Source organism: Falco peregrinus, unplaced genomic scaffold, assembly GCF_023634155.1.
Source record: "Falco peregrinus isolate bFalPer1 unplaced genomic scaffold, bFalPer1.pri scaffold_40, whole genome shotgun sequence".
Lineage (NCBI taxonomy): Eukaryota > Metazoa > Chordata > Aves > Falconiformes > Falconidae > Falco > Falco peregrinus.
The window spans coordinates 1,520,941-1,548,478 of NW_026599607.1; the positions used below are offsets into that span (position 1 = coordinate 1,520,941).

Genomic DNA, 27,538 nt, shown 5'->3' on the forward strand with positions numbered 1-27,538 from the left:
AGTTAATCGATGCAATTCCTGTTGCAAACTCATCCTATAATAGAAATAAGGCATTTTGAAAGCCATTTTTATAATAAAAATCAAGGGATACTAAATGAAAGGTTCACTGCGTCACCATCTTCTTAACAAGAGAAGGACTCGGAAACAACAGTTTCTTGGGTTAGATTTGCCTAGGCATTAGCGCTGCTTTTACCTTTTCGCCTGCTCGCTTTCTGTAACTGCCGGCATTTGTCACAGAGCATGTTTATTTTTCACGCTTTATTGCTTTAATACCATTTTTCATTAAAACTGCCAACATTTTTCTCACCCACCCTCCTCCCTCCATCGCGCTCTACTGTCTGGCATTGCACAGTCCCCGGCCGTCTAAGCTAACCCAAGGGGAATGAACATGACAAGCTTCTTACCGTTCACCACACAGAGAACTGGCTAAGGGAGGATTATTTCTTCAGCCAAGCTTCAGAAATAATAAATTCCACTCCAAGGTGCAAAGGAAAGGATTTATTAGGGAAACCTGCCTGCTCCTGCCCTCATCCCAGAAATCAGGAACCCAAGCTTGCAGGAAAACCGCACCACGCCTTAACCCTACCCAGCCCCCTCAAGCCCCTGTCCCCACGCTCTGTTTCTCAACAGCTCCAACTGCTTCTGCCCCGTGTCACAGTCCTGCCCACACGCTCCCTCCCCACACGCCTCCTCGGCTCGTGGTGCCTTCTGAACAGGGCCTGCAGCCCTGGTGTCCCAGCGGGCTGAGACCCTCACGCTCCTCGCGCTCCCCTCGTCAGCCAGGCCCTGCTCTCCCGCGGCAAAGACCCCTCCGCTCACAAGAGGGAAGGAGCACCTCAGCCAGCCACCACCTGTCTCACCCTCCCCCTTCCCAAGCTCACTGGCCAACTACTACCGCCTTGCAACAGGCTTAAGTCCTGCGCTTTGCCTGCTAGAATTAGGCACGTCCCTCTCTCGCGATGCCCGGCTGTGGGGTGGAAATCATTTGCTACGCTGTCCCTTCGGGTGTTCCAGAGGACGCCAGACCCCGCTGTGCAGCCCTGCCCCGCACGCCCAACACAAGCAGGACGCCTGCCTTATTCCCCTCTAGGATACCCTCTGAGAAACCCTTTTCAAACACTTCACGTGGCCAAACAAGAGCGTATTTTGCAGAGGCTGGGGAAGCCTCAGAAAGGTCACCACATCTCAAGGTGTTCTCTTTGACCTTTGGCTTACAAAGAGTAAGACCGGCATGTTTCATCAAACAGATCAGCCTATTACAGACAAATCTCCCTCTTCACTTGAACGTGCATTTTGCACAGGCAAAAAAACCCGCATTTGCCCGCACTGTTTCTCAGCAGTGCACAAGAGGAAAAACACCGCTCAAAATTTAAGCAAACCAACTGAAACCAAATCAGTGTAACAGCAAGCATCCGGCATAGTGACAAGGATTTTACCCCACCATAAGAAGACTGTATCCAACTTTACTTCAGACTGTAACGCAGCCTTCACCTACAGGACTCTCCCTTCAGCATTATTCACTGACTGGTAAGTTTTCTTAACCTTAGTGTATAGTACAACTTACTGAATCAGACTGCAATCCAAAATACTTGGGTTTACATACCCACACCCCATAATATTCAATGGCGTCCTTCACGTCTTCTTTCTCAGCTGATGATGACGTATGAAAGGTAGATCCTGAGTTCTCACATGCAGTGAAAAACCACACATTTTTATAACCAGCGTGACTTAATACTACTTATTTACACCTAGAGTGCATCTTGAATCATTCTACTTGTGACAAAAATCTTAACACAAAATAAAACATCCCCTCAAATTTGTGCACTCCTAGAGAGAAAATTATCATCATACAGATTGAAGATGCATCTGTGTGAAATCCTTTCTTCCAGGGCATTATACCTTTTAACGTATACGGGAAATTGGCTGAAAATCACTATATATGGTCACAACTAGGCCCTTCCTGTTTCTTAAACATGCACAACCTCTCTCTCTCTCATACGTAGATATACACCTCTGTATCTCTGACACACTGTGCGCCACACAGGATTCCTCCAGCAATTTCCGTTTCCCTGTGTGTTGTGCACAGAAAATCACGAACAACAAAGTCACAGGCTTGAAATCTTCAAGACCCCAGCTTTATTCCTTGCCCGACACAAATGTGTCTCTAGACATGGATCTAGACAGAGTATTTCAGTCAAACTGCTGCCCTGACAATAGATGCCTGAGCAGAAGACCCACTGATGTTGCTGGAAAACTGAATTGTACTTCCAGACATTGCGATACGGATCCTGTAGAAGTGATCTTGTAGAAAAGAAAAAAAAAAAAAAATCACTACGAAAAGTTATATAAATGTATTACTGACATGGAACAAGACAAACAGAGCGCAAGTGCTATCGGCTGCTCTCCAGAAGAGTTGCACCCTGGGTTTCTTCTCCCTTCTCTGTCGGTATTTCAGCTGCTGCTCACAGACTGGAGTGACGCTGACACAACATGGCACATCCCAGGGTGACAGCGGGTGGGTTACATGAGAGCGGCTGCCATTGCTTCCCCGCTCCCCCAGCACCCAGCGGTTCTTACAGCGCGCAACAGACGAGCAAAACCCGTTTCAGGCCGGGCTGGGAAGGCGAGGGGCAGGGAGAGGTCACTCACGGACTGACACAAACGCCCACACAGCCCCAGCCCGAGCCCCAGCCCAGCCTTCCCGGCCCTGGCACTTTGCATTCAGGGGGGCAACTCTCACGGGAACCGGGGGGCTGGTGTCAGTGGCCTCACACAGGGACCATCTGCTTCTGACACGACAAACGGGCTCTTCCCCGTCAGGCTCTCCTCTCCCTCCTGACCCTTGCCCACAGGTTCACAGACAAACCACAGCCGCCCCACTCGGGCTAAGGATCCTCTCACTAGGAAGCACACCCGGGAGGAGGCGGCACACGGGCTTGGGCTCCCAGGCTCCCGGGAGCACAGATAATGCAGATTGAAAACTTGACATCTGGTCGTCTTCAGCTCACCTAGGCTTTTGTGCATCTTCATAGCTCCTCCCAACTCACTTCACACGCCATTTGTCTGAAAGCAGAGGAGAAGGTAATCCTGACACTTAATTTCCACCAGTTCAAAGGGAAACAGCTGGTGCTGAAACCCCTTTTATTCCAGGAGTCCTAGCGCTGCAGCTGAAAAGTGCTTATAGGTATAATTTCTAATGATGGGTGTCTTCAACATAGAATGATTGCTTGCCACGTTTTTCTAGCCTCGGTATCTCTGGCAAAATACATGTGCAAATCTTACTGCATAAAGTACCAAGTCCCTCAGCATTTCTAGAGGCCACATTCCTCCTCAGGGCGGGGAAGGGAGAATCACTTCCCTATTTCCCTGCCTGCTGGTTTCAGATGTGGTGCGACACTTCACAGCAGTGCTGGGGGTAAAGCTGGACGGCGTTATGCAAACCTAAATATTCTGCCTGGCTCCAGAAGGCTGCGGGTCTCCCCAGGCTCTTTTACACACGCTCCATCGCTGCTATTGCTTCAGCAGCAGCTTTACCTCCCAACAGAGACTTCCTTAAAAACATGTTCTGACTTTCCTGAACAGTGGATTGTATCTCACAGTTTCGTTGATTTGCACAGCAGAATCCTGCAGTTTCCGTTGAAGCTAACAAAGACGTGTGCTTCCAAACCCAAGCACATCCAGCGCCTCCACCATAACTCTGAATTAGAGCTATTGCCTAAACCACTACATGCTGCACACGCTGCCCGTGCCAGCCCTGGCTAGCCCAGCCCTGTTTTACCGATTCATCCAGGCACTTGCATCAGTGCCTCTGACTTGGTGCATTTACACATGAGAAACCAGGCCTTTCTGACCAACACCCATGCACCGGTTATTTTTTAATTAATGACACATTACTAATAGTCAAAATCACTTGCGCCGCAGATTTTCCCTGAATTTCTTCACAGCATCACCTATGATTGCTGTTGTCAAATACATGACTGCTGCTTTCTTTACCTGCAGGAAGCTTGGCACAACACGTACAATATTGTACAACATACAGCTCCAGCTGACAGTCAGACCAGAATGACCTTCCTGCAGTGCAGGCGGGCTGCATGTCTCCAGTAGCCCCCACAGCCCCAGCCTGCACTGCTTTAGAGACAGCAAAGATCCGCGCTGATGAGAAACGCTCTCACGCACATGGCATTTCACCTTGTCCACGGATTTGAAACATGGGTTGCTTCGCAAAATTTAATTTTATGGTTTCGTTCCAAGGCAAAACAGACTGTCCAACAACTTTTGACTTACACTAAAAACCATAAATATCCACCGTCCGTATGAACAGATACATGCCAGGATATGTACTGCTGATGAATTTTTTCACATGTTGCTGGGGAGCAATACCTGCACGTGTTCATCTTTTTGTCCATCTCTGCTGGGATTCCTTCTAGCTGGGTACGTTGCATCTCAGGGTTGTATGGAGGGGATTACCTCCAAGCAGCGGGACAGATCACCCCTGTCGCTCCTAAACTGCCTCTGCTGAGCATCTCGGTGCCTCCCACAGTGGCGGCTTGCTCAGGAAGAGGTGGCCTGTGATGGCTCCTCTCCAGTGCACATGCCCACAGGACCACCGAGCAAAGGACTATCCCACACCATCCTCCCCCTCTCTGAGAAAGAAAGCACGTACCTATCTATGGCTAATCTCCCTTCTGAAGCAGTACAGCTCAGCTGAGACCTCAGACTGCTTTTCTGCAGCACCTGGGATTCTTACCAACACTGTCTCCATGGACTCTACCCGGACTCAGTTTTGTGCAGAGGAGGTGTTTACTGCCGCATGCGCAACAGCAACGGCAAGGGCAGGCAGCGCAGTGATCTCCTGTTACCGAACGTGCTGCTCTGGGACTCCCAAACAGGCGGTCAGTTATAGCCCTGGCAAAGTTCTCCAGCAAAGCCACCCGTGATTTGTACCCACCTCAGCTGTACAAACACGGTGTAAACAGAAGCAGAGCGGCTCTTCATCTCCAGCACTCTATGTCCCTTTCCTTCCCGTGTCACCACCACCTGCAAAAGCGCTCACGGAAATGAGCAAACCCCACCCGCCAGAAAGAGGCAGGGCTTTCAAAGGGAAGGAGGGTATTCAATGGAAGCTGCAGATGTGCCCTGCCTGGAGAAGGCACCACTGGCAACCCCTCCTCTGTGAGAGCTGGGGAGATGCAGAGGGGGAGGAAGGCAGGCGTCAGGGAGGAACTAGAAGCCCTGGTTTGCTACTGCTGCAGTAGCCCTGGCTGTGGGGACAATAGAGCTCGCCATGAAATGACGATCAACCAAAACATTTCAGAGGGGCACAGCAGGGAGCACAAGCTGCTGGGCGTCAGCAAAGGGCTGTGCTCAGCTTCTCTGCGGCAGGTTGCCATAGGCAAGGTGAACACGAAGCACAGTTCTACCTGCCTTGCAGGGGCTTGGCCTGAGCTCCCCCTTTGCAAACCAAGTCACCCTCCCACCACACCGCACAATCTCTGCTTCATGTATGTCCCAGCAACTGGGGTACCACATGCAGAGAAATCTGAGAGGTCCCCCCTGGTCACAGCTCTAGTCATCACTGGTTCCAACAACTTCTGATGCTCAGGGTGTCCCCTGCGCCAGGGGTCCTCCCTCCAGGAGCCCCTCCTCCTCTCCATTTGCCCTGGAGTAGACAACATCACACCCATCCTGGGGAGATTTAAGCCCCAAAGAGCTCAGAACTGGCTGAAGCCAGCACAAAAGCCTATCTTCTCTCTGAGAGTTGCAATGTCCTTACACCCTCCCTGTCCTTCCCGTCTCGATCAGAAACCAAACAGGGGAAGCGGTGCACGCAGATACACAGAGAATACTGAATGGGACACACTGGCTCCTCTTCTAACTCCTTTATTGTCTCAAAGGTGTTTTCATTTTCTTTGAGGAAAAAGAGAGAAATATGTAGAGTCCCCAGGTTTATCCCTGGTAAGCACTTTCACATGTTCATTTAGTAAAGCAGATTAGATTGATTCCTCAGAGCTTTTTTTTTTTTTTTTTTTTGGGAGGGGGGGGAGGGGATTATAATGAACTCATTCAGTTTTTAAATCAGGCTTAGGAGCCGCGACTCACTGGCTATGAATACATGTACACACATGCGTGTACAGGACAGCACAGAATACTCTATTTACTCATGTTATAAACTGAGACCACAATGGATCATAATCCAATTAAATTTTTTATTAATTACAGCAAGTAGAATACGAGCAAAGACAGCGCTGGACGACAGGGGAGTCTGCGCTTCGCCAACTGCCGTCCTGAGCAGTTCAAACAGTCCCTTTTTATACTTTTTTTACTTTCGTGTTCATGAGGTAGTGGAGGTGTTGACCCTTCACTCATATGTCCTTATATGGCGTTGTCTGTCCTGTTTCTGTCGGTTCCTGGACACCTGGCGGTTATCTTATCTTTCACAAGCGGCATCCTGGACACCTGGCGGTTAACTTATCTTTCGCAAGCGGCATCCTGGACACCTGGTGGTTATCTTATCTTGCACAAGCGGCATCCTGGACACCTGGCGGTTATCTTATCTTTTGTTGCCTAATCTTTACATTGGGCTTAACATAAATCTTAATAAACAATACCCTAGTCCATAGTTTCTTACAATCCCCCCTATTCTTTTTATCCTATTATTGTTTATTAGACGCTGCTTTCATTCTCGGCACTGCGAACAAACCTTTTTCCACAATCCCAACATTTATCATAACACTCACAAGGTAATACCTCACAATTACAATAGGCATAGTTCTCACGTGGCATAACGCATTCGCAACAATCTTCATCCTCATTAATAGATACACTCTTATATTTTGCCCTAGACCTCGTAGTTAAAATAAGCAATTTAGCTATGTCAAACCGTTCTCTAATAAAGTGTAAAATATAGCGTAATATACAAGGCCCAAATATAAGTCCCAGAATCAACATAATAAGTGGTCCCGCTAAAGCAGACAACAAAGTGGTTAGCCAAGGTGAGATATTAAACCAGTTTTCATACCATGACCTGCCCGCCTCACGATCTTTCTTACGTTGATCTAACCTTTTCCGGAGTTCAGACATGGTGTCCTGGACTACTCCCGTATGGTCAGCAAAAGAACAACATTCTTCATTGAGAGCTACACATAACCCTCCTTCCTTTAAGGACAATAGATCTAATCCTCTTCTATTTTGCAGCACTACTTCTGATAAAGACTTTACTGAAGTGGCTAAATTTTGGATAGATTGTTCTATTTTTGCTAAATCCTCATCTACAGCCATCTGCAAACTTTCTAATTCCTGACCTTTTACTAGGGAGGCTATGCCTGTACCTGCTCCAACTCCGCCCGCTATCAGCAGTGTAGCTAGGGTTACCACTGTAATTGGCTTTCGTTTTTGCCTATTCAGGTCTCCTTCAAAGTGGCGTAACACCTCCTCGGAGGTGTGATAGGTCAGACGAGGAACAATAATCACCTGTACGCAAAACTGAGATTGATTAAACACGTTTAGGGATAGGCAAGGCGTTACTCCGATGTCTGAACAAACCCATTTAGCTCCTGGTGTCGGGATAGCCCATTTGTCATTTTGGTTCTTGTGTTTCTCTATATTGGTGTTAGTGACTGTTCGGTTGCACAAAGGCTGATACTTTTCGGGCACTGTACCTATACATTTTCCTTGACCTGTTACCAATTGAATAGTAATTCCTTGCGTATGGTTCCTCTGGTCATCCCATGGGCATTCTCGTGGGTTTGAACCATTAGACCATTGAATCCTACCTGGTTTTCCAATTGCCTCAAAATATGGTGGTCTAACATTATAACATAACCAGCATTCCTCAGTTAAATTTGGTTTGCTTTCATTGAGGGCACGATAAGAGGCTTGCATTAGATTCCATAAGGGGTCGTTGGATTCTGACAACTCTAGATCCCTGGATAAGGAGAATTCAGTCACAGTGTCATTAGTTTTTTTCGAAAGGGAGTCTGGAGAAGGGGTTACGACAATTATGGGGGCAACCTTTTCTTCAGATGAAGTGGGTGGATTCAGGACCAGATTTGGTCCTACTGGTAAAGGATCGTGAGGTATCGGTTCCTTTTTGATAAGGAAATGTCCTCCCCTATCGGTTCCTGATTCCCAAAGTCTAGCCCCCCATGTTTTTCCTATCAACCAACCTGCATCTTCTGGGTGTGTCACATTAATGTAGATTTTGTCACATGTACCCTCATTCAAAAAACCTCCATTTGTTCCATGTTTCGGTGGGTCACATCCGAAAGGACCCCACCCTACCCATAAATACTTGTCTTAGTCAACCTCCCAGTCTGAGGCTACTGTTTCACAACCCCAGTAGGCACAATAATAATGTCCTGGGTAATTACAGTATCCTTTCTCATGGTTCGAACTAGGGCAAAAATAAAATCCATGTTTGTTCAGGCAGGGTTTTACCGGTATGAGATCACACAGCGCACAGAGAAAACTAGGGGCTCCTGGAGTAACTTGAGTCTGAATGGTTACTTGTCCTTCCCACCTGATTAAGGTCCATTTAAAAGGTTCATGAGGGTTTCCATTTGCTTGGGTTATTATCAATAACAAAACTAACGGTATACCAGGAAAAAGGGTGTCTGTCAATTTTGCTAATTTAAGTATATTTTTACCAGTCCTGGGGAAGTTCGGCCATTGTTGCTTTAGTGTCCCATTGTTCTGGTTCTGTTCTCCACAGTTTGTTCCTCCTCTGCCTTGCCCGTCGACTCGGTTGCTTCGAGCCACGGGGTGTACCATCTTCTCGGCAGCAAGGGAATTCTTCAGGAGAACAGCTGCTTCGGGCTTTCTGCCTGTTTACATAGGCTTCCCACTTTGCAGCTTTAACTAATGGGGCAAAGCAAGACACGGTTAGTACTTCCCTTCTGCACTTTATAGCCAAGATTTCAGCTACAAAGGGGACTGGTTCGGTGGAGTGGTAACAATAATATTGAGGGTTTATTCCTTTGGCAAAAATTTCCCACCACTCATGGGATTCTCGAATAATTTCTTGGTTAGACTCTAATTGTTTTAATTTCCACTCAGTAAGAGTTCTTTGGATTTTCCAACACTGTGTGCAAACTCCTATTGGAGGGTATCCGAATTCACAGTGTGTCCACCATTTATCCTGGCATACCTTACACCTGAAACAAGCAAATGGATAACAATTGCAGTTCAAATTATTACACCTAATTCATATATCTAGAGTGCATATATTATTTACATCAGCATATCTTCTATACTTGATATTGTGTGGTTGCATAAGTTTAGCAATTACACTTCTTACACTTCCATATATAATAGATAAAAAGCGAGATAACTATAGCAAATGTAAACAATAATACACACTTTATACCAAAAGGTAATGCGGCAAAATAATCAAATAAAATCTCTATCATAACTTTATCTTCTCAATGTTATCTTGGTGTCACCTGGAGTACTGATTACTTTCCAGTGGGGTCTCGTCACTGGGCCTTTAATGCGACTGGCATGAGTCCATCCACGCTCAGCAGTCCGGACAGCCGTTTCTGTTGTAAGCAGAACAAGATAAGGTCCCTCCCAATTGGGTTTTAGGGTTTCTTCTTTCCACGTTTTAACCAATACCCAGTCCCCAGGTTTAAGATTATGAATTTTTAAGTCCAACGGTGGTCGTTGTACAATCAGTCCATGTTCCCAAAGCTTGTTACGATGTTCTGCTAATTGTGAAACATATTCATTAATCACACGGTCTCGAATTAAAACATTTGTTTGTGGACTTTCAATTCTATAGGACATTCCATACACCATTTCAAACGCTGATATTCCTACATCTGCTCGGGGTCTGGTTCTGAGAATTAATAGTGCCATGGGTAGGCACTTAATCCATGATAATTTGGTTTCTATCATTAATTTAGTCAAAATAGTTTTGATTTCTCCATTCATCCTTTCAACTTTTCCCGAACTTTGTGGATGCCATGGCGTATGGTATTCCCACTTAATACCCAAGCTTTCTGTTAGATCTCTAACAATTTTTGACACAAAGTGTGTTCCTCTGTCCGAGTCGATTACTTCAGGTACTCCATATCGAGGTATAATGTCTTCAAGTTACACTTTAGTAACTTGGTTAGCAGTTGCCTTGGAGGTAGGAAAAGCCTCAACATAATGTGTTAAATGATCCACCATTACTAATAAATATTTGTAACGCCCTACCCTGGGTAGTTCAGTAAAATCCACTTGTATGTGTGAGAAAGGTCTGTATGCTGGGGAACGTCCTCCAAGAGGCTTTTGTCTCATGTTGTTTCGATTAACCTTTTTACAGGTCTCGCAGGCTGCCGTGACTGTCTTTGCTATGTTATATACACCTATACAGGCAAACTGTTGATTGAAATGATCAACTAACGCCTGGGTTCCCCAGTGTGTTTTACTATGTATTTTTGAAAATATTTCAAGTGCTATGCCCTTCGGCAAAACTTCTCTCCCATCTGGCAATATGTACTTACCAGCCTGTTCCTTAGCTCCCATTTGTTCTAGTTTTTCCTTTTCTGCAGACTCAAAACTCAAATTTTTACTAACAGGTATTTGTTGTATAGTTAAAATCGTACTATAATTGCCTGCCACTCGTTTTGCTTCTGTATCAGCTGCATTATTTCCCCTAACTTGGTAACTTGTACCTCGCTGGTGTCCCTTTATATGTACAACTGCTATTTTATTCGGCATTTTTAATGCCTCCAGAACTCGCCGAATTAATTCGGGTGTATCAGTTCTTTTCCCTGTGAGTTAACGAATCCTCTTTCTTCCCATATTTTCCCAAAAGTGTGCACTACTCCGAACGCATAGCGTGAGTCTGTATATATAGTTCCATCCTTTCCCTTCAGTGACACTAATGCTTTCCACAATGCATACAGCTCACAGGCTTGAGCCGACCAGCTGGCACTCAGGGGGCCTGATTCTATTGTCTTAAATTCTCCTTTTTCCAACTTAACGATGGCATATCCGGACAATCGTTTACCTTCCACTATTCGTGATGACCCATCTATAAATAATACTTCTCCACATTGTAGTTCTTCTTCTTCTAAGTCTGGCCTAATGCGTGTCTGCTGTTCAATTGTTTGAAAACAATTGTGCAATAGTTCATTACCTTCTCCTGGGTACAAAAATTCAGCGGGGTTAACTGCTCCAATAGTTTTCAAAGATAGTTTAGGGGATTCTATAAGTATTCCCTCATACTTTAATAATCGGCTATCTGTAAGCCATTTTTCTGCTTTTTGTTGTAACACTCCCCTGATATTATGAGGCGCATATAAGACAACTTCTCCATTAAAGGTAATGCGATTCGTTTCCTCAAGTAATAAGGCAGCAGCAACAATGATTTGTAAACAACTCGGCCAACCCCTGCTCACAGGGTCCAACAGCTTTGATAGGTATGCCACCGGTTTCTTTTGTCCGGCCCATTCCTGAGTTAATACTCCGAATGCCGTTCCTTCATATATGTTAACAAATAAATGGAATGGCCGCTTTAAATCTGGGAGGCTTAAAACCGGCGCTTGGCTTAGCTCCCTTTTGAGACTGGCAAACTGCTCTTGATCCTGAGGGGTCCACTTGGGCATTTTGTCTTTAGACAGTTGTTCATATAAGAATTTAACTTTAAAGCTGTAGTTCTCTATCCATTGCCTACAATACCCAAATAGCCCTAATGCCTGCCGAATTTGCCTCTTAGTGACAGGCATAGGTAATTCCTGAATTCCTTTAATGCGCTCTGGATCTAATATCTTCTCGCCGTTAAACAAATAATGCCCCAAGTATTTCACTTTTTCCTCCACAAATTGTAACTTTTCTTGTGATACCCGTAGTCCCTTTTGTGCAAGAAAGTTTAGGAGTCGAATGCTTTCTTTCCTTACATCCTCCTTATTATTCCCTGCTATGAGCAGATCATCTACATACTGTAACAGCACGTTTCCCGTTTGTACTTGGTATTCTTTTAAGAGCTCTTCCAGGGCCTGTCCAAACAGATTAGGGGACTCAGTGAACCCTTGGGGGAGCACGGTCCATCTCAATTGCTGTCTACGGCCTGTCTACGGCTTAGCTCAAAAGGGAGCTAAGCCAAGCGCTGGTTTTAAGCCTCCCAGATTTAAAGCGGCCATTCCATTTATTTGTTAACATATATGAAGGAACGGCATTCGGAGTATTAACTCAGGAATGGGCCGGACAAAAGAAACCGGTGGCATACCTATCAAAGCTGTTGGACCCTGTGAGCAGGGGTTGGCCGAGTTGTTTACAAATCATTGTTGCTGCTGCCTTATTACTTGAGGAAACGAATCGCATTACCTTTAATGGAGAAGTTGTCTTATATGCGCCTCATAATATCAGGGGAGTGTTACAACAAAAAGCAGAAAAATGGCTTACAGATAGCCGATTATTAAAGTATGAGGGAATACTTATAGAATCCCCTAAACTATCTTTGAAAACTATTGCAGTAGAATGTCTTCCCATTCAAAGGCAAAATAATCACGGCATTCTTCTGCCAGTGGACAGGCCCAAAAGGCATCCTTTAAATCAGCCACACTATACCAGGAGTTATGGGGTCCTAGCTTGCTTAGCAGTGTGTATGGATTTGCTACTACAGGGAACCGGGTGATAGTTCTTTTGTTTATTTCCCTTAAATCATGTACGAGCCGATATTTCCCATTTGGTTTCTTTACAGGCAGAATGGGGGTGTTAAAGGGTGACATACAAGGCTCTAAGATTCCTTGTGCTAACAATCGATCCATTTCTGGTTTTAATCCCCTCCGTCCTTCTAGGGATATGGGATATTGCCTTACCCTCACAGGTATGTGGGGTTCGGAAATTTGGATTTTAATCGGTGGGATTTCCAGTCTACTAATTGTGTCCGGAGAGTACCAGACATCGGGGTTAATTTGTTTTTGATCATCCACGGTCAAAGGATAAGCAGACACTGTTAGCTCTTGATTTTTTACTTTAATTTCTAATTGCAATTCAACAATTAAATCTCGTCCTAACAGATTAAATTCTGCTTCAGGGACGAGCAAGAGTTCACCCATTCCAAATTTATTTTCAGTTTCGAATACCACATTTTTGATTTTGCTTACTTTAAAGGGTTCTCCTTTTGCCCCAATTACTTGTACTTTTTCAGGGGAAACTTTACATCCCTCAGGTATATGCTTAATAGTTGATTTCTCAGCCCCAGTGTCCACTAAAAAGGTGAACTCTTGTTTATGGGGACCTATTTTTAATTTTATCAAGGGCTCATGATGACTCCGGTCCCCTAAGATATAGAGCCCCTGACTCTCCTATTCCGTTTTCAATATTTCCTCATCCCTGATCCTTTCTCTGCAATTCTGTTTTATATGTCCCCTTTTTCCACAGTAAAAACAACATCTCTGTTCCTTCTTTACTACTACGTTCCCTTGTTTCGTTCCAGCAGTTCTGTGTTCACCAGTTCGCTCTTTGCGATCCTCTCTGACCGCTGCTACCATCATTTTTACTTGTCGCTTGCTGCTCTCTTCTTCCCGCCTTACGTAGACTTTCTGAGCTTCCCTCAATAATTCATCCAACCCTCTATTCTGCCAGTCTTCTAACTTTTCAATCTTCTTTCTGATATCTTCCCATGATTTTGCCACAAACTGAGTTTTGAGGAGCGCTTGCCCTAAAGGGTCGTCTGGATTTACCCCAGAGTACAGCTGAAGGGCTTTCCTCAGTCGTTCCAGCCACTCAGTAGGGCTTTCATCTTTCTTTTGCATTTCATTAAATGCTTTATTGATATTCTGGCCACGGGGTACTGCTTCCCTAATCCCCTGAATTACTATAGTTCTCAGGTCCTGCATATGAGTTCTATGCACTGGATCCTGATTATCCCAATTAGGTCTTTGGAGTGGCCATTTAATATCTGCTTGGGGTCCCTGGGCATGCTGAGCATCCCACAGTCTCATTCCTGCTCGTCTAATCATATCTCTTTCCTCGGTAGTAAATAATTGACCAAGGATAGATTGCATCTCATCCCAAGTATAAAGGTTTGGTCCCAAAAATTGATTTAATCTTTCTGCCACTCCGAGTGGGTCCTCAATTAAGTTTCCCATCTCGGTTCTTTTAAAATCTCGTAGGTCAGCCGAGTTTAGGGGTACGGAAATATATCCGATCACAGGTTGAGGTCCCCCCATGGGTATTTCCCTTAGGGGGTACATCTGAGCTGCCCCTTTCTGACTTCTAGTTACGCGTCTAGGAAGAGGGGGAGACCCTTGTTCCGACTCTGGTGGGGGAGTGGGCGCTCTGGGGACCTCTGCGGGAGCAGGAGGAGGAATGTAAGGAGGGGGGGTTAGAAGGGTTTCGTCCAACTCTTCCTGCTTTTTCTTTTGTTTAGTTTTCATTTCATTCAGTGGGTAAAGTCTAGCTCCCGGTCTTTCTAGCCACACTTGCGCATATCGACTCTCCTCCGGGTTAAGGGGTTTTTTATTATTAACCCAGAGGTTTAATTGCTGTCTTACCCAATCTTCTTCTGACCCATAGACTGGCCAAAAGACATTTTTAGAAATTTTCTTCCCTCCCCATATCTTAGTACAATATTCTATCATCTTCTGCTTATCTTTCCCTAGAGTTCCAGGGAAATATCTCCAATTGTCTAAGATATATGCCAGAGGGGTATTCTTAGGTACAGTGGGTACCCTTCCCATGGGAGTCGAAGGCTTGCTGCCCTTCGCCCCCATCTTCTGGAATATCCACAAACATACACTCACTCGCTCCCCTTGTTCCTGGCCCAGTCCCTCGCGGGAGATGGGAAACGCAGTACTTAAGAGTCCGCACTCGCTTGGTTCAGTATATCGAACCTCTCACTCGTTATATTCCAGGAGACCCAATCCCGCCCGAACGGCAAACCCGCGAACAAATTTGCAATATACTTACACGTCCTGCGTCTTCATCCGGACTCCCGTGCACAGAATTTCTATGGGATTTTACCGGTTTCTCCTTTGCTCATTATTCTAGAATTTAGGTTTGTCGGTAAGGTTGGAGTAAGCTGTTGGTCGCGGGGCCGCGAAATGTCGCGGGGCGCCTCCCCGGAGGACCAAAGCCCACCGTTCCTTATCCGAGTCACGGCACCAGAAATTGTTATAAATTGAGACCACAACGGATCATAATCCAATTAAAATTTTATTAATTATAGCAAGTAGAATATGAGCAAAACCAGCGCTGGACGGCAGGGGAGTCTGCGCTCCGCCAACTGCCGTCCTGAGCAGTTCAAACAGTCCCTTTTTATACATCTTTACTCCCGTGTTCATGAGGTAGTGGAGGTACCCTGCGCATGCTTCAGTTGTTGTTAGGGGGTCGTTTTCTGCCTTCTGGTGGTCGTTGAGGCCGAAGTAAGAAGTCTTCCTCCTTTGTCCCATAGTTGACCCCTCACTCATATGTCCTTATATGGGGTAGTTTGTCCTGTTTCTGTCGGTTCCTGGACATCTGGTGGTTATCTTATCTTGCACAAGCGGTATCTTGTGGCTATTTATATCTTTTGCTGTCTGACCTTTACATTGGGCTTAACATAAATCTTAATAAACCATACCCTAGTCCATAGTTTCTCACACTAGGGAAGATCAGAAACTTATTTCAGACTTAGAAGGGTCATATAATGAAGAGGGATGGGCTTATACCCCACAGGGAAAATTAATTGTTCCCTCATATTTACTGTGGCATTTAATACGGGAAGCACATAGGAAGAGACATTGGGGAATGGAGGCTCTGTATAAGCATCTGATAAAAGATATTGTGGCGAGAAATTTATATACCACAGTGAGACAAGTGGCTCAACAGTGTGACCTTTGCCTCCAAACTAATCCAAAGAATACTCCCAAACTAGAAATGGGCCAGATTGGAAAGGGTAATGGGCCTGGACAACAATGGCAGGTTGATTTCACGGAACTTCCAAGAAAAGGGGGGTACCGATATTTGCTGGTATTAACTGATACCTTTTCAGGTTGGCCAGAAGCGTTCCCAACCAGAACTGCCAAGGCTCGGGAGGTAACTAAAATACTAATACAAGAAATAATACCTCGCTTTGGGGTTCCAGCAACCGTATCCTCTGACAGAGGACCACACTTTGTTTCAAAATTAGTGCAACAAACCAGCCACCATTTAGGTATAGATTGGCAACTTCACACCCCATATCGCCCTCAGTCGAGTGGCCAAGTGGAGAAAATGAACCACTTAATCAAACAGCAAATTGTAAAACTGGGACAAGAAGCAAACTTGCCATGGCCTCAGTCTCTCCCTTTAGCCCTTTTGCGTATACGGACAAGACCAAGGGTGAGAGAAGGACTGAGCCCTTTTGAAATTCTGTATGGACGCCCCTATGGAATACAAAAGGGGACATCAATGCAAATTGGGGACGAAATTATGACCTCCTATATGGTGGCATTGAGCAAACAGCTCAATAAAATTGGAAAACATGTAATTGGGACCCGAGGAAGGGGTCTGGATGGGCCTGTACATGATATTCAACCTGGAGATTATGTATATGTAAAGTCTCTTGCAGAAAAACCCTTGAAACCACAGTGGGAAGGACCATACCAAGTACTCCTCACCTCCTTCACAGCAATCAAAATTAAAGAACAGAATGCCTGGATTCATCATACCCGTGTGAAGAAGTCGCCACAAAAGCTTTGGACATGAGAAATTCAAGGGCCATTAAAGCTCAAGCTAAAAAGATAGGATGTGGGTTAAATTTAACATGATTCTGATAATTTTACAGGTGATAGACACAGCGGCCTGGCGAGAGAACTGGTATATACAGGCGATTCAAAACATCACCACAATTTTAAATAAAACAGATTGTTGGATCTGTACCCAAATACCAAGGCATGCTGGTTATGAGATACCGTTAATAGGCATCCCACTGCCAGTTTCCCTAATGAACCGCCAAGATGGCTCCTTTTGGGGAAATACAATCTGGAGCACAGACCCTCAGGTTAAGTGGGGACGGGGACTAAAAATAACTGTTGAAGAGACCAGCATATTAGGGGATAACTGCCTAGTAAGTTCGGGGAAAGGGCTGTTTATGGGAGAACACCTAAATTGTAACAGAAGTCGTACATTAAATATGACAGGTAGAGATTTGGGATTTTTGAAATTAAACTATACCGGTCTCCTGACCCCACAAGGGACAGGGTGGTATTGGTTGTGTGGCACAACGGCTCATAAAGTCTTGCCCATAGGACGGCGAGGAGCATGCACTCTGGGAGGTCTGGTCCCCAATATTACTATCATTGACGGGTTAACGCGACCCCCCATAAGAAAAAAACGAAACGTTGTAAATAACCCCCTCATAAACAGACCAACGAGTTTCCACAGTTTTGCGCGATGGTTCATTCCGTTTTTAGGGGTTAGTGAGTTGGAAAAGGCAATAATAAACATCTCAGCTGTAATAGAAACAGTGGAAAATAGGACAGTTGATGCCCTCCTGGCACTCCAGGAGGAAGTTACTGACTTACGAAAATAGTATCACAGAATCGTATGGCTTTAGATTTGCTATTAGCCTCCCAAGGGGGGGTATGCACTGTGATCAATATAGATTGTTGCATGTATGCCGATCAGAGCGGGCGAATCACCGAGGACCTCCAAGAAATTAGGAAACAAGTAAATATTCTACATAAAGTGACACAAGACAACACTTCTTGGAGTTTTTTTGAATTATGGGAGAAATTGACATCCTGGTTGCCCAATCTAACATGGTTAAAACAATTATTTGTAATGATCATTGTAATTGTCTTTCTATTTTTAATTATTAGTATAGCTGTCCGTTGTGGATTTTGGTGTTTTAAGGGAACTGGAAATTCCTATAGCGAATGGAAGAGAAATCAACTGTACACAAAAATTAGAATCTAATCAATACTTCGAGTCTGAGTACAAGAATTTACTAATTTCTTTGAAAAGGGGGGACTGAGAGAGAGGGGGGGGGGGTAAGAGATAGGGTAGAGTTTAACGATTATGATAGTTTGCTTAGCTGTTTAGGGTAAAGTTGTAAAATTTAACGATTATGATAGTCTGCTTAGCTGTTTAGGGTAAAAGTTGTAAAGTTTAACGATTATGATAGTCTGCTTAGCTGTTTAGGGTAAAGTTGTAAGATTTAACGATTGTAATAGTCTGCTTAGCTGTTTAGGGTAAAGTTGTAAAGTTTAATGACTATGATAGTCTGTTTAGCTGTTTGCCAAATCTTACACGGTTTGCTTGGGTGCTGTGATAAGGTGTACGGGAGTAAAGGGCTTCATGACCATGTAAGTCCAGCTTGATGACCATATAAGTCCAAAGAAAGATTACAGCCTTGCAAGAACAAGCCAAAGCCGGTTCTGCGGTTTGGACAAAGAGCAGGACGTTACTGAGCCTGCGCCAGGTGTGGGGGCAACTAGCGGTCACGAGGAAGACTCACCTGCCTTCATCCTCAGGACCCCTGACGACCACCACCAGGGGACACTGCGCAAACTCAGTTGAGAGAAAAATATGGAAATGACTCGCAGAGCTAATTTTAATACAAAGCGGGGATAGGTAATGCATATGTATAGGCGTATTACGACATAGTTATGAATATGTAATGAGTTGCCTTATAAAATCGCGCAAGTTTTCGCGCCAGGCGCGCACGATTTTTGGCGGGACTACCCCCGTGCTGCCCAGCGCTGATTAAACATACCTACTTTACAATCTTATGGATTGTGGAGTCCGTTTTCCGCGCGTCATAAGGAACCAATCTGTTTAAAGCACGCGACCTCTGATAACATAAATAAACTCGTGCTTCTGCACAGTAAGTCGGCATTTGCTAGCATCAAACAGCGCCCTGTCTATCCATCGCAGCAAACTGGAGACCCCGATGTGATGGGTTTATGAACCGCCAGGCTGAGCGGCAGGCTGCAAGTCCCACAGAACGTTGAATGAGCTGCTGAAAGGTAGCAGGAACCGGCAAATGAAGTCCCTCTGGAACTGAGAGATGAGCTGTGGGAAACATGGGAATCAAGTGTCTTCCCCTGTGAGGGATGTATATGGACTCATAAAGGGTCTTCTAGTCAGATCCGGGAGCCCATGCCTCAGTCTCCCCAAATGGTGACCCCTATGGTGGTGTTCCCAAGCCTTGGAAGAATAAGGACGGAACTGGTCGATAAAAAAGGCAGCTCGTGGAAGAGGGCTGCGTTCCGGAGGAGACGGCTTGGCTGAACGATGGTCTTGCTGGCTGGACCAGGCAGACAACCTAAACCCCGAGGATAACACCTGTATGCATCGAGACAGGTGAGCAGCCAAGAAACTTTAGAGACTTTAAAAGAAATGAAAGTGTTCAGCAGCCAATTGTATGATGCTGCCGCGGAGGGGAGCTCCGTGTCGGGAATGCATTTAACATCTTGGTGGCAAATTCTGACTACTCTTTGCCAAGTGTGGACTAATTCTACTAGCGGTGCTAAACCAGAGGAAGCTGTAAATTCCACCGACAGCGCAGCTCTTCTCAAGACACCGTCAGCGATGGTGATTCTGTCCACACCTCCTCTGCCCCCAAAGCTTCTGTCACTGACTGCAGCGACCCTCACAACACAGGACCAAGCACGGGAACAGGACAACTCGGACAATGATTTTATTGACAATGATAAACCTTTTGATCCAGGTCCTATAGATCTGGAAAAGGAGCTAGACCTTTCCACCACCCCCTTGTCTCTCCCGATGCATTGATTGTATTTTGGGGGAGGGTGAAAGGGGGTCTGAGGGATTGGTGGCAGGAATGCAAGTGGGAAACACTTCAGTGATGGGTTTTGGGAGTCACTAGGGCATGTTCAGTATTTTGTCAGACAAATCAACCTGCAGAGTGGCAGCCTGTGCAATACGAGGCTGTTAAAGGGTTAAGCAAAGCAGTGGGGGAAGGGAGGATTCATAATACATTTGCTATGTCCCTTCTTGAAGTGATGGCAGAGCCTTATACACTCACACTGCATGATTGGAAGTTACTGCTTTGTATGGTACTAACTGATACAGTATATGATGTGGTTATCTGATTTTTGTGAGCTGTGTGTAGTGGCCTTGACTGAAAACCTTAATCGGGGAATTGCTGTTAACTGTGAGCAGTTGGCTGGAGCAATTAACTGTGCCGATTCTGTGACTCAGGCAAGGTATCCCAGGGACAACTGTTTGCAAATGAAGGAATGGCTATTAAGGCAGTCAGGGTGCGGGAGTCTTGCCACAGTCTTGCAGGGTCCTAGAGAGTCACTAACTTTAATACTAACTTGATTGATTGGCTTCAGAATATTTTGCAGCAAGTCGAACATCAGGAAGCTCAAGGGTTGCTTTTAAAACAACGAGCTGTGATAATGTCAATGAAAACTGTAAACGGGCAACTTTCACAATCGCAACCCCAACATGTGTCAAATGATTGTAACGCAGAACTCACAGCAGACTGTAATTCTCAGGCTGAGTTCTGGAATGCAGCATAACACATTTTTGCTTCTCTAATCTCTTCTGTAAGAATAGTACACGCTCTTAACTTGCTTAGTAAATTAGGCTGCTAGCTTGCTAAAAAAAGTAATACCACAAATACTATTTTTTTCCTGGCTTATTAACAGATGTTGATTCTGTCCATCATATGTTGCTACAGAACCGAGTTGCTATTGATTTTTATTATTAGTACAGGGACACAAGTGTGAAGACTTTGATAGGATGTGTTATGTGAATCTGAGTGACCACTGTGAATTAATTTACAAAAGTATACAAAACTTAAAAGCCTTAAAACAAAGATCTGCAACAGAGCCAGGGGCGGGAGGCCTTTGGTCTCTTCTCACGGCTGGGAAACTTTGGGCCATGACTCAAAAGTATTACAGGATTTATTATAATTATCTTTAACCACCTTATTGATGTTTGCCTTATGTCTCACATACCTTTTTTTCCTGTATTCAGTGTTTAGTTGATTGTAACATAAATCAGGTCATGGTCACCCAGCTACACACAACCTTTGCCTTGTCGCAATTAACAAGCAAAAAAGAGGAGGATAGAGAATGTCTGAAGAGAGATGTAGGAGAGGAAGCTGGAGAATATTTGACCTAACAAGAGATGAGAGAACAGCTGGGTATTGTGAAGGAGACTAGGAAAGATAAACATGGTTATCTAGTGTTTAATAGGTGTCTGCATGCTTGTAGTGACATATAGCTATGTAACTGCATGAATGATTCCTGCCCTGAGCCTGGTGGCGCATACAGCTGCGGTTTGTGTCCGGGCTCAGATGTAAATAGGGGCTTCTCTGTTATGGTAAAAGTGTTTCTCTTTGCATAAAAAAGAGAGGGAATGAAGGGAATGACCCCAGAGGTATGTTCAGAGAAAGCATGCGATGTTTCGAACTTTTTGACTGAACCAGTTCTTGTTTGGTGTGCCCTTCCATCTATGTATAATGTTAATCCAAAAGAAGTTGATATTGTTTGCACTTGGAATGTCGATAGTTGTCTTTCTGTAGATGCTAATGTAGTAGGAGGCTATGATGGGAACGTGTCGCAGCGGTTCTTCTCTTATCCAGAGTAACAGCAGGGAAAGCATTAAAGAGTTAAATCACCTTGTTTGGTAGGCAGTTCAGAATCTGAGTCAAAATTGCCACTGCTTTTTGTTGTTGGTTCAAGGACATGGCTGTGAGGATTTTGATGGTATGTGCTGCGTGGATTTTAGGCGCCCCATTGCAGCAACATGTTAACAAAATCTGAGAAAATGTCAGCCTTTTTGGCATCCATTCACTCAGTTGGCAGTATTGTTTGTTTGCTATTGCCTTGGTTGCTGTCATGTTTGCAAGGGCCCTGCAGAACATGGCAAACCTGGTACTAGCTGTTCAAAAACAAAAAGGGGAAATTGTAAAACTGTACGGAACAAAGACAGTGGGTTATTTTGACATTGATAATATGTCTTAGTTGGTTTTTTATTTGTTCTATTACTTGTGCCTTGTTTTTGCTCGGTTTCAGGGGTTCTTTTGTGCAACAGGAAGGGGGTGATGCAGGAGCGGGCTGGAAACCAGGACCATGCGTGGCAATCAGTTAGCTGAGGGGAATGTGCTCGAGCTTGTCTAGACAACAATTAACATGATGAGGCATGTTTACAGAGCACAGGGGAGCGGGAGACGGATGGCGCCAAGGATGGCGCCAAGGAAAGGTAACACCTTGCTGTTAATTGCTGGTAGGTAACCACCAATCAGGGATTGCCTAGTATGCAAGGCTTAGCTTCAAGAACCAATTAGTTTAAAACGTGCAGCCAGCTCAAGCCGGTTGTACAAGGCCTTGGCTCGGTAGGTTTGGAATATGTCAAGGGGTGGACATTCCATAACCACTCTTGGCAACTACCTGCTGTGGTTGAACATCCTCAGTTCAAAAAGTGTTGCCTTGGCTCACATGGAATGCTGCATACATTAATAAGACTCTCAGAGGCTTTTCTTCTCCAGAGTGAACAGCTGTAGAACTCTCACCCTGTCTTCCTGGGAGACATGTTCCAGTCCCTTCAAGAAGCTTGGTGGCCTTTTGCAGGACTTTAGTAGGTCAACAACTCCCTTGCTCTGGGAAGCCCAGCCCTGGACACGGCCCTCCAGATGTGGCCTCAGCAGTGCTGAGAGGAGGGGAAGGGTCACCTCCCCCCATCGGCCAGCGATGCTTTCCCTAATGCAGCCCAGGGGGCCGTTGGCCTTTGCCATGAGGGTGCATCGATGGCTCCTGCTCAGCTGCTTGTCCTCTGGCACCCAAAGGTCCTTCTCTGCAGAGCTGCTCTCTGGCCGGCCTGCCACCAGCAGGATAGCCCCAGGAGGGCTGGATCACGGGCTGGCCTCCCCCAGGGGCTCGCTCAGCACCAGCAGCAGCATCTTGCCCATCCTGGAGATGAGCTTCAGCTCTGGCACAGGCCGCAGGGTGCTACAGAGTCACCTGGGAGAGCAAAGCCCTCTCCTGCCAGGGCTGCGCAGCCCAGGCCTGTTGCCTTCTGGCCTCGGGGACTGCAGCCCTTGCTCTCGTGGTGGGAACGTCCTTCATCCTTCTGCTGCCCCCTGCCACCCGCTCCAGCATCCTCTGCTGGGCAGCAAACCCCTCCCACACAAGGGCTCCCATCCCTGGGTACCGGTGTCCGTGTGACAAGCCTGCCCTTGGCCCTGGTGCCACCCCTGAGGTGCTGCAGCCCACATGGGCCCCAGAGCCCACCGCCTGGGGCGTGGGCAGCAGGAGCCCCCTGTGCCACCACAGAGCTGTGACATCAGTGCCGTAAGCGCTGAGGAGGGGCAGGGCAGCTCCCACGCCTTTGGCGGTGGATGGAGACACAAGGTCTGTAGGGGAGACCTTGTGGAAAGATGAGGGGAGGGGGACGCTCTGTGTGAGGTCAGGGCAGCTCAGATACATGGAGCTCTTGTATTGGACAGGCAATGAGGTTGGGTGAGAGCTTGAGTGTGGATCAAAGGGGAGAGCAGCCAGGGTGGCAGTGTGGGAGGAATTGGTTGTGGTTTGACACTGGCCAGCACCCAAATGCCCAGCATCTGTTGCTCACTGACCCCTTCCATGCCCAGCTTGATGGAGGAGAGGATCAGAGGAAAACTAACAGGTCAGGAAAATAACAGTTCAATAGGAGAAGCAAAAGCTTTGTGTGCAAGGAGAGCAACAGGAGCAATTCGCTCACTCCTTGCCATGGGCAGCAGGGGTTCAGCCATCCCCAGAAAAGCTGCTCTTCAGCACATCTATCAGTGACACGGGAAGACAAATGCCATGACCACAAATGTCCTCTTTTCATCCTCCTTTCCCCGAGCTGTTATTGATGAGCACAACACCCTGGGATATGCAATATCCCTGTGGTCACTGGGGGTCAGCTGCCCCAGCTCCTTGCGTCCCCCCAGTCTCCTTGTAGCGCAGGCAGAGTGTGAGAAAGAGAAGCCTTGGTGATTACTCTGCAGCGGTGGCCAAAACACTGGTGTGTGGTCAGCGCTGCCTTAGGAAGAGATGCAAAGCACAGCACCAGAAGGGCTGCTGTGAAGAAAATGCACTCCATGCCAGCCCGAGCCAGGACAGAGTGACAGGTCATACAGTCAGGGTGAGGCATGAACAATGTCTGCTTGAAATGACCTGAGGAAACCTGTGGATCACAGAGCCTGTCTCTTCTGGGGGAATCCGTCTCCTTGGTGATCACTGCACAGGTAAGCAAGGATGCCAGGAGCCCAGGGGCTTGTGGGTCAGTTCCCCAGACCAACCAGGCCACCCACTCTGATGCTCATCTGCACCTGGGACTCCCCAAAGACAACAATCTGCTCAGGGATTTGAAGACCAGTGCCACCTTGCTTCTAGTAGTGTGCAGTTGTGGTGTCCCTGATGGCCAGGCATGTGTGGAAGGAGAGCAGCAGAGCACAGCCCAGGACAGGAGGGAAGGAGAACCTGGCCTGCTGAGGGCACTGGCAGGTGGGATCCCATGGGGGCAGGGCCCTGAGAGCATCCCTAGGCCTTCCTGGCCCTGACCAGCCTCACCTGGGGCCTCCACCCAAAGCTTTGTCCATGGCACCAGGAGCCCACTGAAGCCAGGCAGGAGATTCAGCCCCAGCACAACCTGTGCTGTAGGTGTGCGGGTCTCCAGGCACAACCATAGGAACAGCCTGGCCTGTCTATGGACCTTGTTGGTTCGGAATGTCAGCATCACTTCCCAGCTTCATTCTGAATGGGGTGGCCAATGATTTGAAACCATGGCCCTCTAAGTCCTGGGGATATTCTGCTGCCTCCCTTCCTTCCTCAACTCCCTCCCACATACACACCTTCCTCGCTGTAATGGCTTGTCTCTGGCCAAAAGCCCAGCAGCCACCCAGCCGCTTCCTCCCCTCTTCCCTCCCCAGTCAAGGCCAAAATATTAACACAGCGGTCTACATGTGGTGTTATGAGTGATGATAACGTGGAAAAAATAATTTCCCTCACTGCCTTGTCAAGGCACTTCTTCATACGCTCCAGGGCACTCTGGCTGCCTCTGCTACCAGGTCACGGGCTGGGATTGTGTTTTGCCTTCTGTCCCCCAGCACCAGCAGGGCCTTTTCTGCACAGACACTGCCCAGCCAGGCAGGTCCCAGGCCCTGCAGCTGCAGGGTGTTAGTCCATGCGAGGGAGGTGCAGGCTCTGCCCTTGGTCCGTCCTGCATCTGTGCAGCTCCTGCCAGGGCGGCCACCCCACCTGCCAGGGTTCCCCTCCGTGGCATCCCTAGGGCACAGGGATGCTCCTCTCAGTTTGGTGCCACCGACAGACACTGTGAGAGTTGCCTCCACTGGGTCATGTGTACAGCTCTTAAACTGTAATCAGGAGAGTCCCCTGTGCTGCCCACACTGCCCCAGTATGTCCCAGTGGCCTCCAGGTGGGGTGTGAGCCCTTCCCCACTGCTCTCTCAGCCTGACCATCCAGCTGGTGTTTTACTCATCTCTTTCTGTTCGCACCCAGAGTATCATGGCCTCACTTGGGCAGAACAACACTGAGGGAGACCATGGCCAGAGTTTTGTAAAGCTGAGGGAAATGACATCCACTGTGGAGCTCCTCACGCACAACTGCAGGCTGTCAGGTTGGCGAGGTAGATGGCAAATCTCATAAGCAGTCATAAGCCATCACAGTGAGAAGAAAATACTCTGCTGAAATGAAAAAGAGAATCAGTAAGTGCTGGGCAGCAAATCCTCAGTAAGAGATGGCTCTGGTCGTACAGGAAACTGAGCGTGGCTTTGGGGAGAATGGTGGGGATGGAGCCCAGGTCGAGGAGGGAGAGGTTATGAGGATGAAGCACATGGGGGTGCGGAGGAGGTGATCGCACAGTACAGTGGTGACGATGAGGCTGTTGGCCATGAGGGCAGCCAGGGAGATGCCCAGGAGAGCCAGAAGTGCAAGACCTGCAGCTCCCGCGTGTCTGCCAATGCCAGGAGGAGGAACTGGGTTAAGGGGTAGCCACTTGGCATCTGGTGCCTCCTGGCACAGAGATTGTCTGAGAGGGAAAAGAGTTAGGCAAGACTTTGCTGAGCAAAACCTAACATATTTCTCAGAGGAACCCCAATGAAAAGGCCTCTCTGCTTTCCCGAAGACCTTTAGTAGATCTCTCATGAGTTGGTTTTTGCTGAGGGTGCTCCAGGGAGTAGGAGACTCTGCTGTGGGCTCTGCAGGAGTCAGTCCTTCCCTACAGCAGTAGCGAAATAGGAACGTGGCGTGATCTAGGATTAAATACACTCAGGGCATCAAAGGGCTTCACAGCATTGCCACCCCGTGTTCACCCAACTATGGAGCGGAGTTGAGGGGATTTTTCTCTGTGTATTTTGTTCCGGTTGCCCCACCACAGCTGAGGAGTGGTTTTGGCACTGCCATTCCTGCTGCACTGCAGGTGCCATCAGGTGGGCCCTGAGAGGCAAAGAGACAGTCCCTTTGTGCGGACTGAGGACAGCCAGTCTGTCCACCCGCCCTGGTTTCAGCTGCCCTGTGCTGGCAGCTCCTTGACCTGCAGGACTGTCACCCCCAGTGCTTCCCAGAGAAGGAACTGGACGCTGCTGAGAGCAGAGGCAGCCAGTTTCCAAGTACCGATCTGCAAACTCCTCATGCTGCCTCATCATACCTGAGAAGGATCTCCGCTCTGCCCCTGCAGCCAGGGACACAGAGGGCACATTGCAGCTGCCTGTGCACAGGTACCCAGCAGCATTCCTGGGGTGTCTTCTCCATGGGGCTCCCTGATCACACAGCGATGCCACCGGAGAGTTGTGCCCTTCTGGAGCGCAGCCTGCAGCCACCCAGCTCCTGAAGGTGGGCTGTCCTGAAGTGAGAGGTGTCTCTTTTGGACTTCTGGGAGCTTAGGTATCAGGAGGCGATTGGGAGACCTTACTGCCATAGGCTAACCTGTATGGCAAGACCCCTCAGGCTGGTCTCTCAAAGGACAAAGCAGAAAGGGAGAGGAGTGAGAATGATGTGAGAGAACAGCCCTACAGACATCGAGGTGAGTGAAGAAGGAGGGGAGCAGCGAGACAGAGGCTTGGTGGGATCCTGCAAGCCAGTGGTCAAGTAACCGCCCGCTGACAGCCACAGGGCAGCGCAGTGACAATGCACGTTTAGGTGTCTGCAGGTTCTTTGCATCGGCATTCTAGCACAGCTGCCAGATGGGCCAGCAGCTGTGATGCTCCCCTGGATCTGAAACCCTGCATCATTCGTGTCCACCTTGGTACTAGGAGCAAAGCAATGGTGGAGTCTCATCTCCCAGGGGAGTGAGGCAGGAGAGCAGCAGAGTGCAGGCCCCAGGTCCCACACTGGCAGGCTGTGGCCTGTGCAGAAGGAGGGAACGCTCCTTCGGGTGCCCTGGAATTGCCTCACCGGTCTAAACCGCGTGGTGGATGCCTGGGCTGTTGGAGGCTGCTGTCCTTGCCGAGCAGCTGTGCTGAGCTCTGCCACCTGCCTTGGCACTTGGTTCCCTCAGGGTCACAGCTCTGTCTGCAACAGGACGGGCTGCAGCTGCCTCTGCGTGGGCCCCTGGCTGAGGGCACTGCTGCACATCTGGGCTGAAGCCCCCCAGCTGTGGCACCAGCCCAGCTCTGCCTGGC

At 47.4% G+C, this 27,538-nt stretch overlaps 1 long non-coding RNA gene across 1 annotated transcript; it reads right to left on the bottom strand.

Moving 5' to 3' along the window:
* Window positions 1-8,307: 8,307 nt before the first annotated feature.
* Window positions 8,308-14,975, bottom strand: LOC129783409 (uncharacterized). Its single transcript, XR_008745270.1, has 3 exons — window positions 14,902-14,975; window positions 9,441-9,704; window positions 8,308-8,856 (listed from the first exon to the last, which is right to left on the bottom strand). It is a non-coding gene; the product is annotated as an uncharacterized LOC129783409 (long non-coding RNA).
* Between the last annotated feature and the right edge of the window lie 12,563 nt (window positions 14,976-27,538).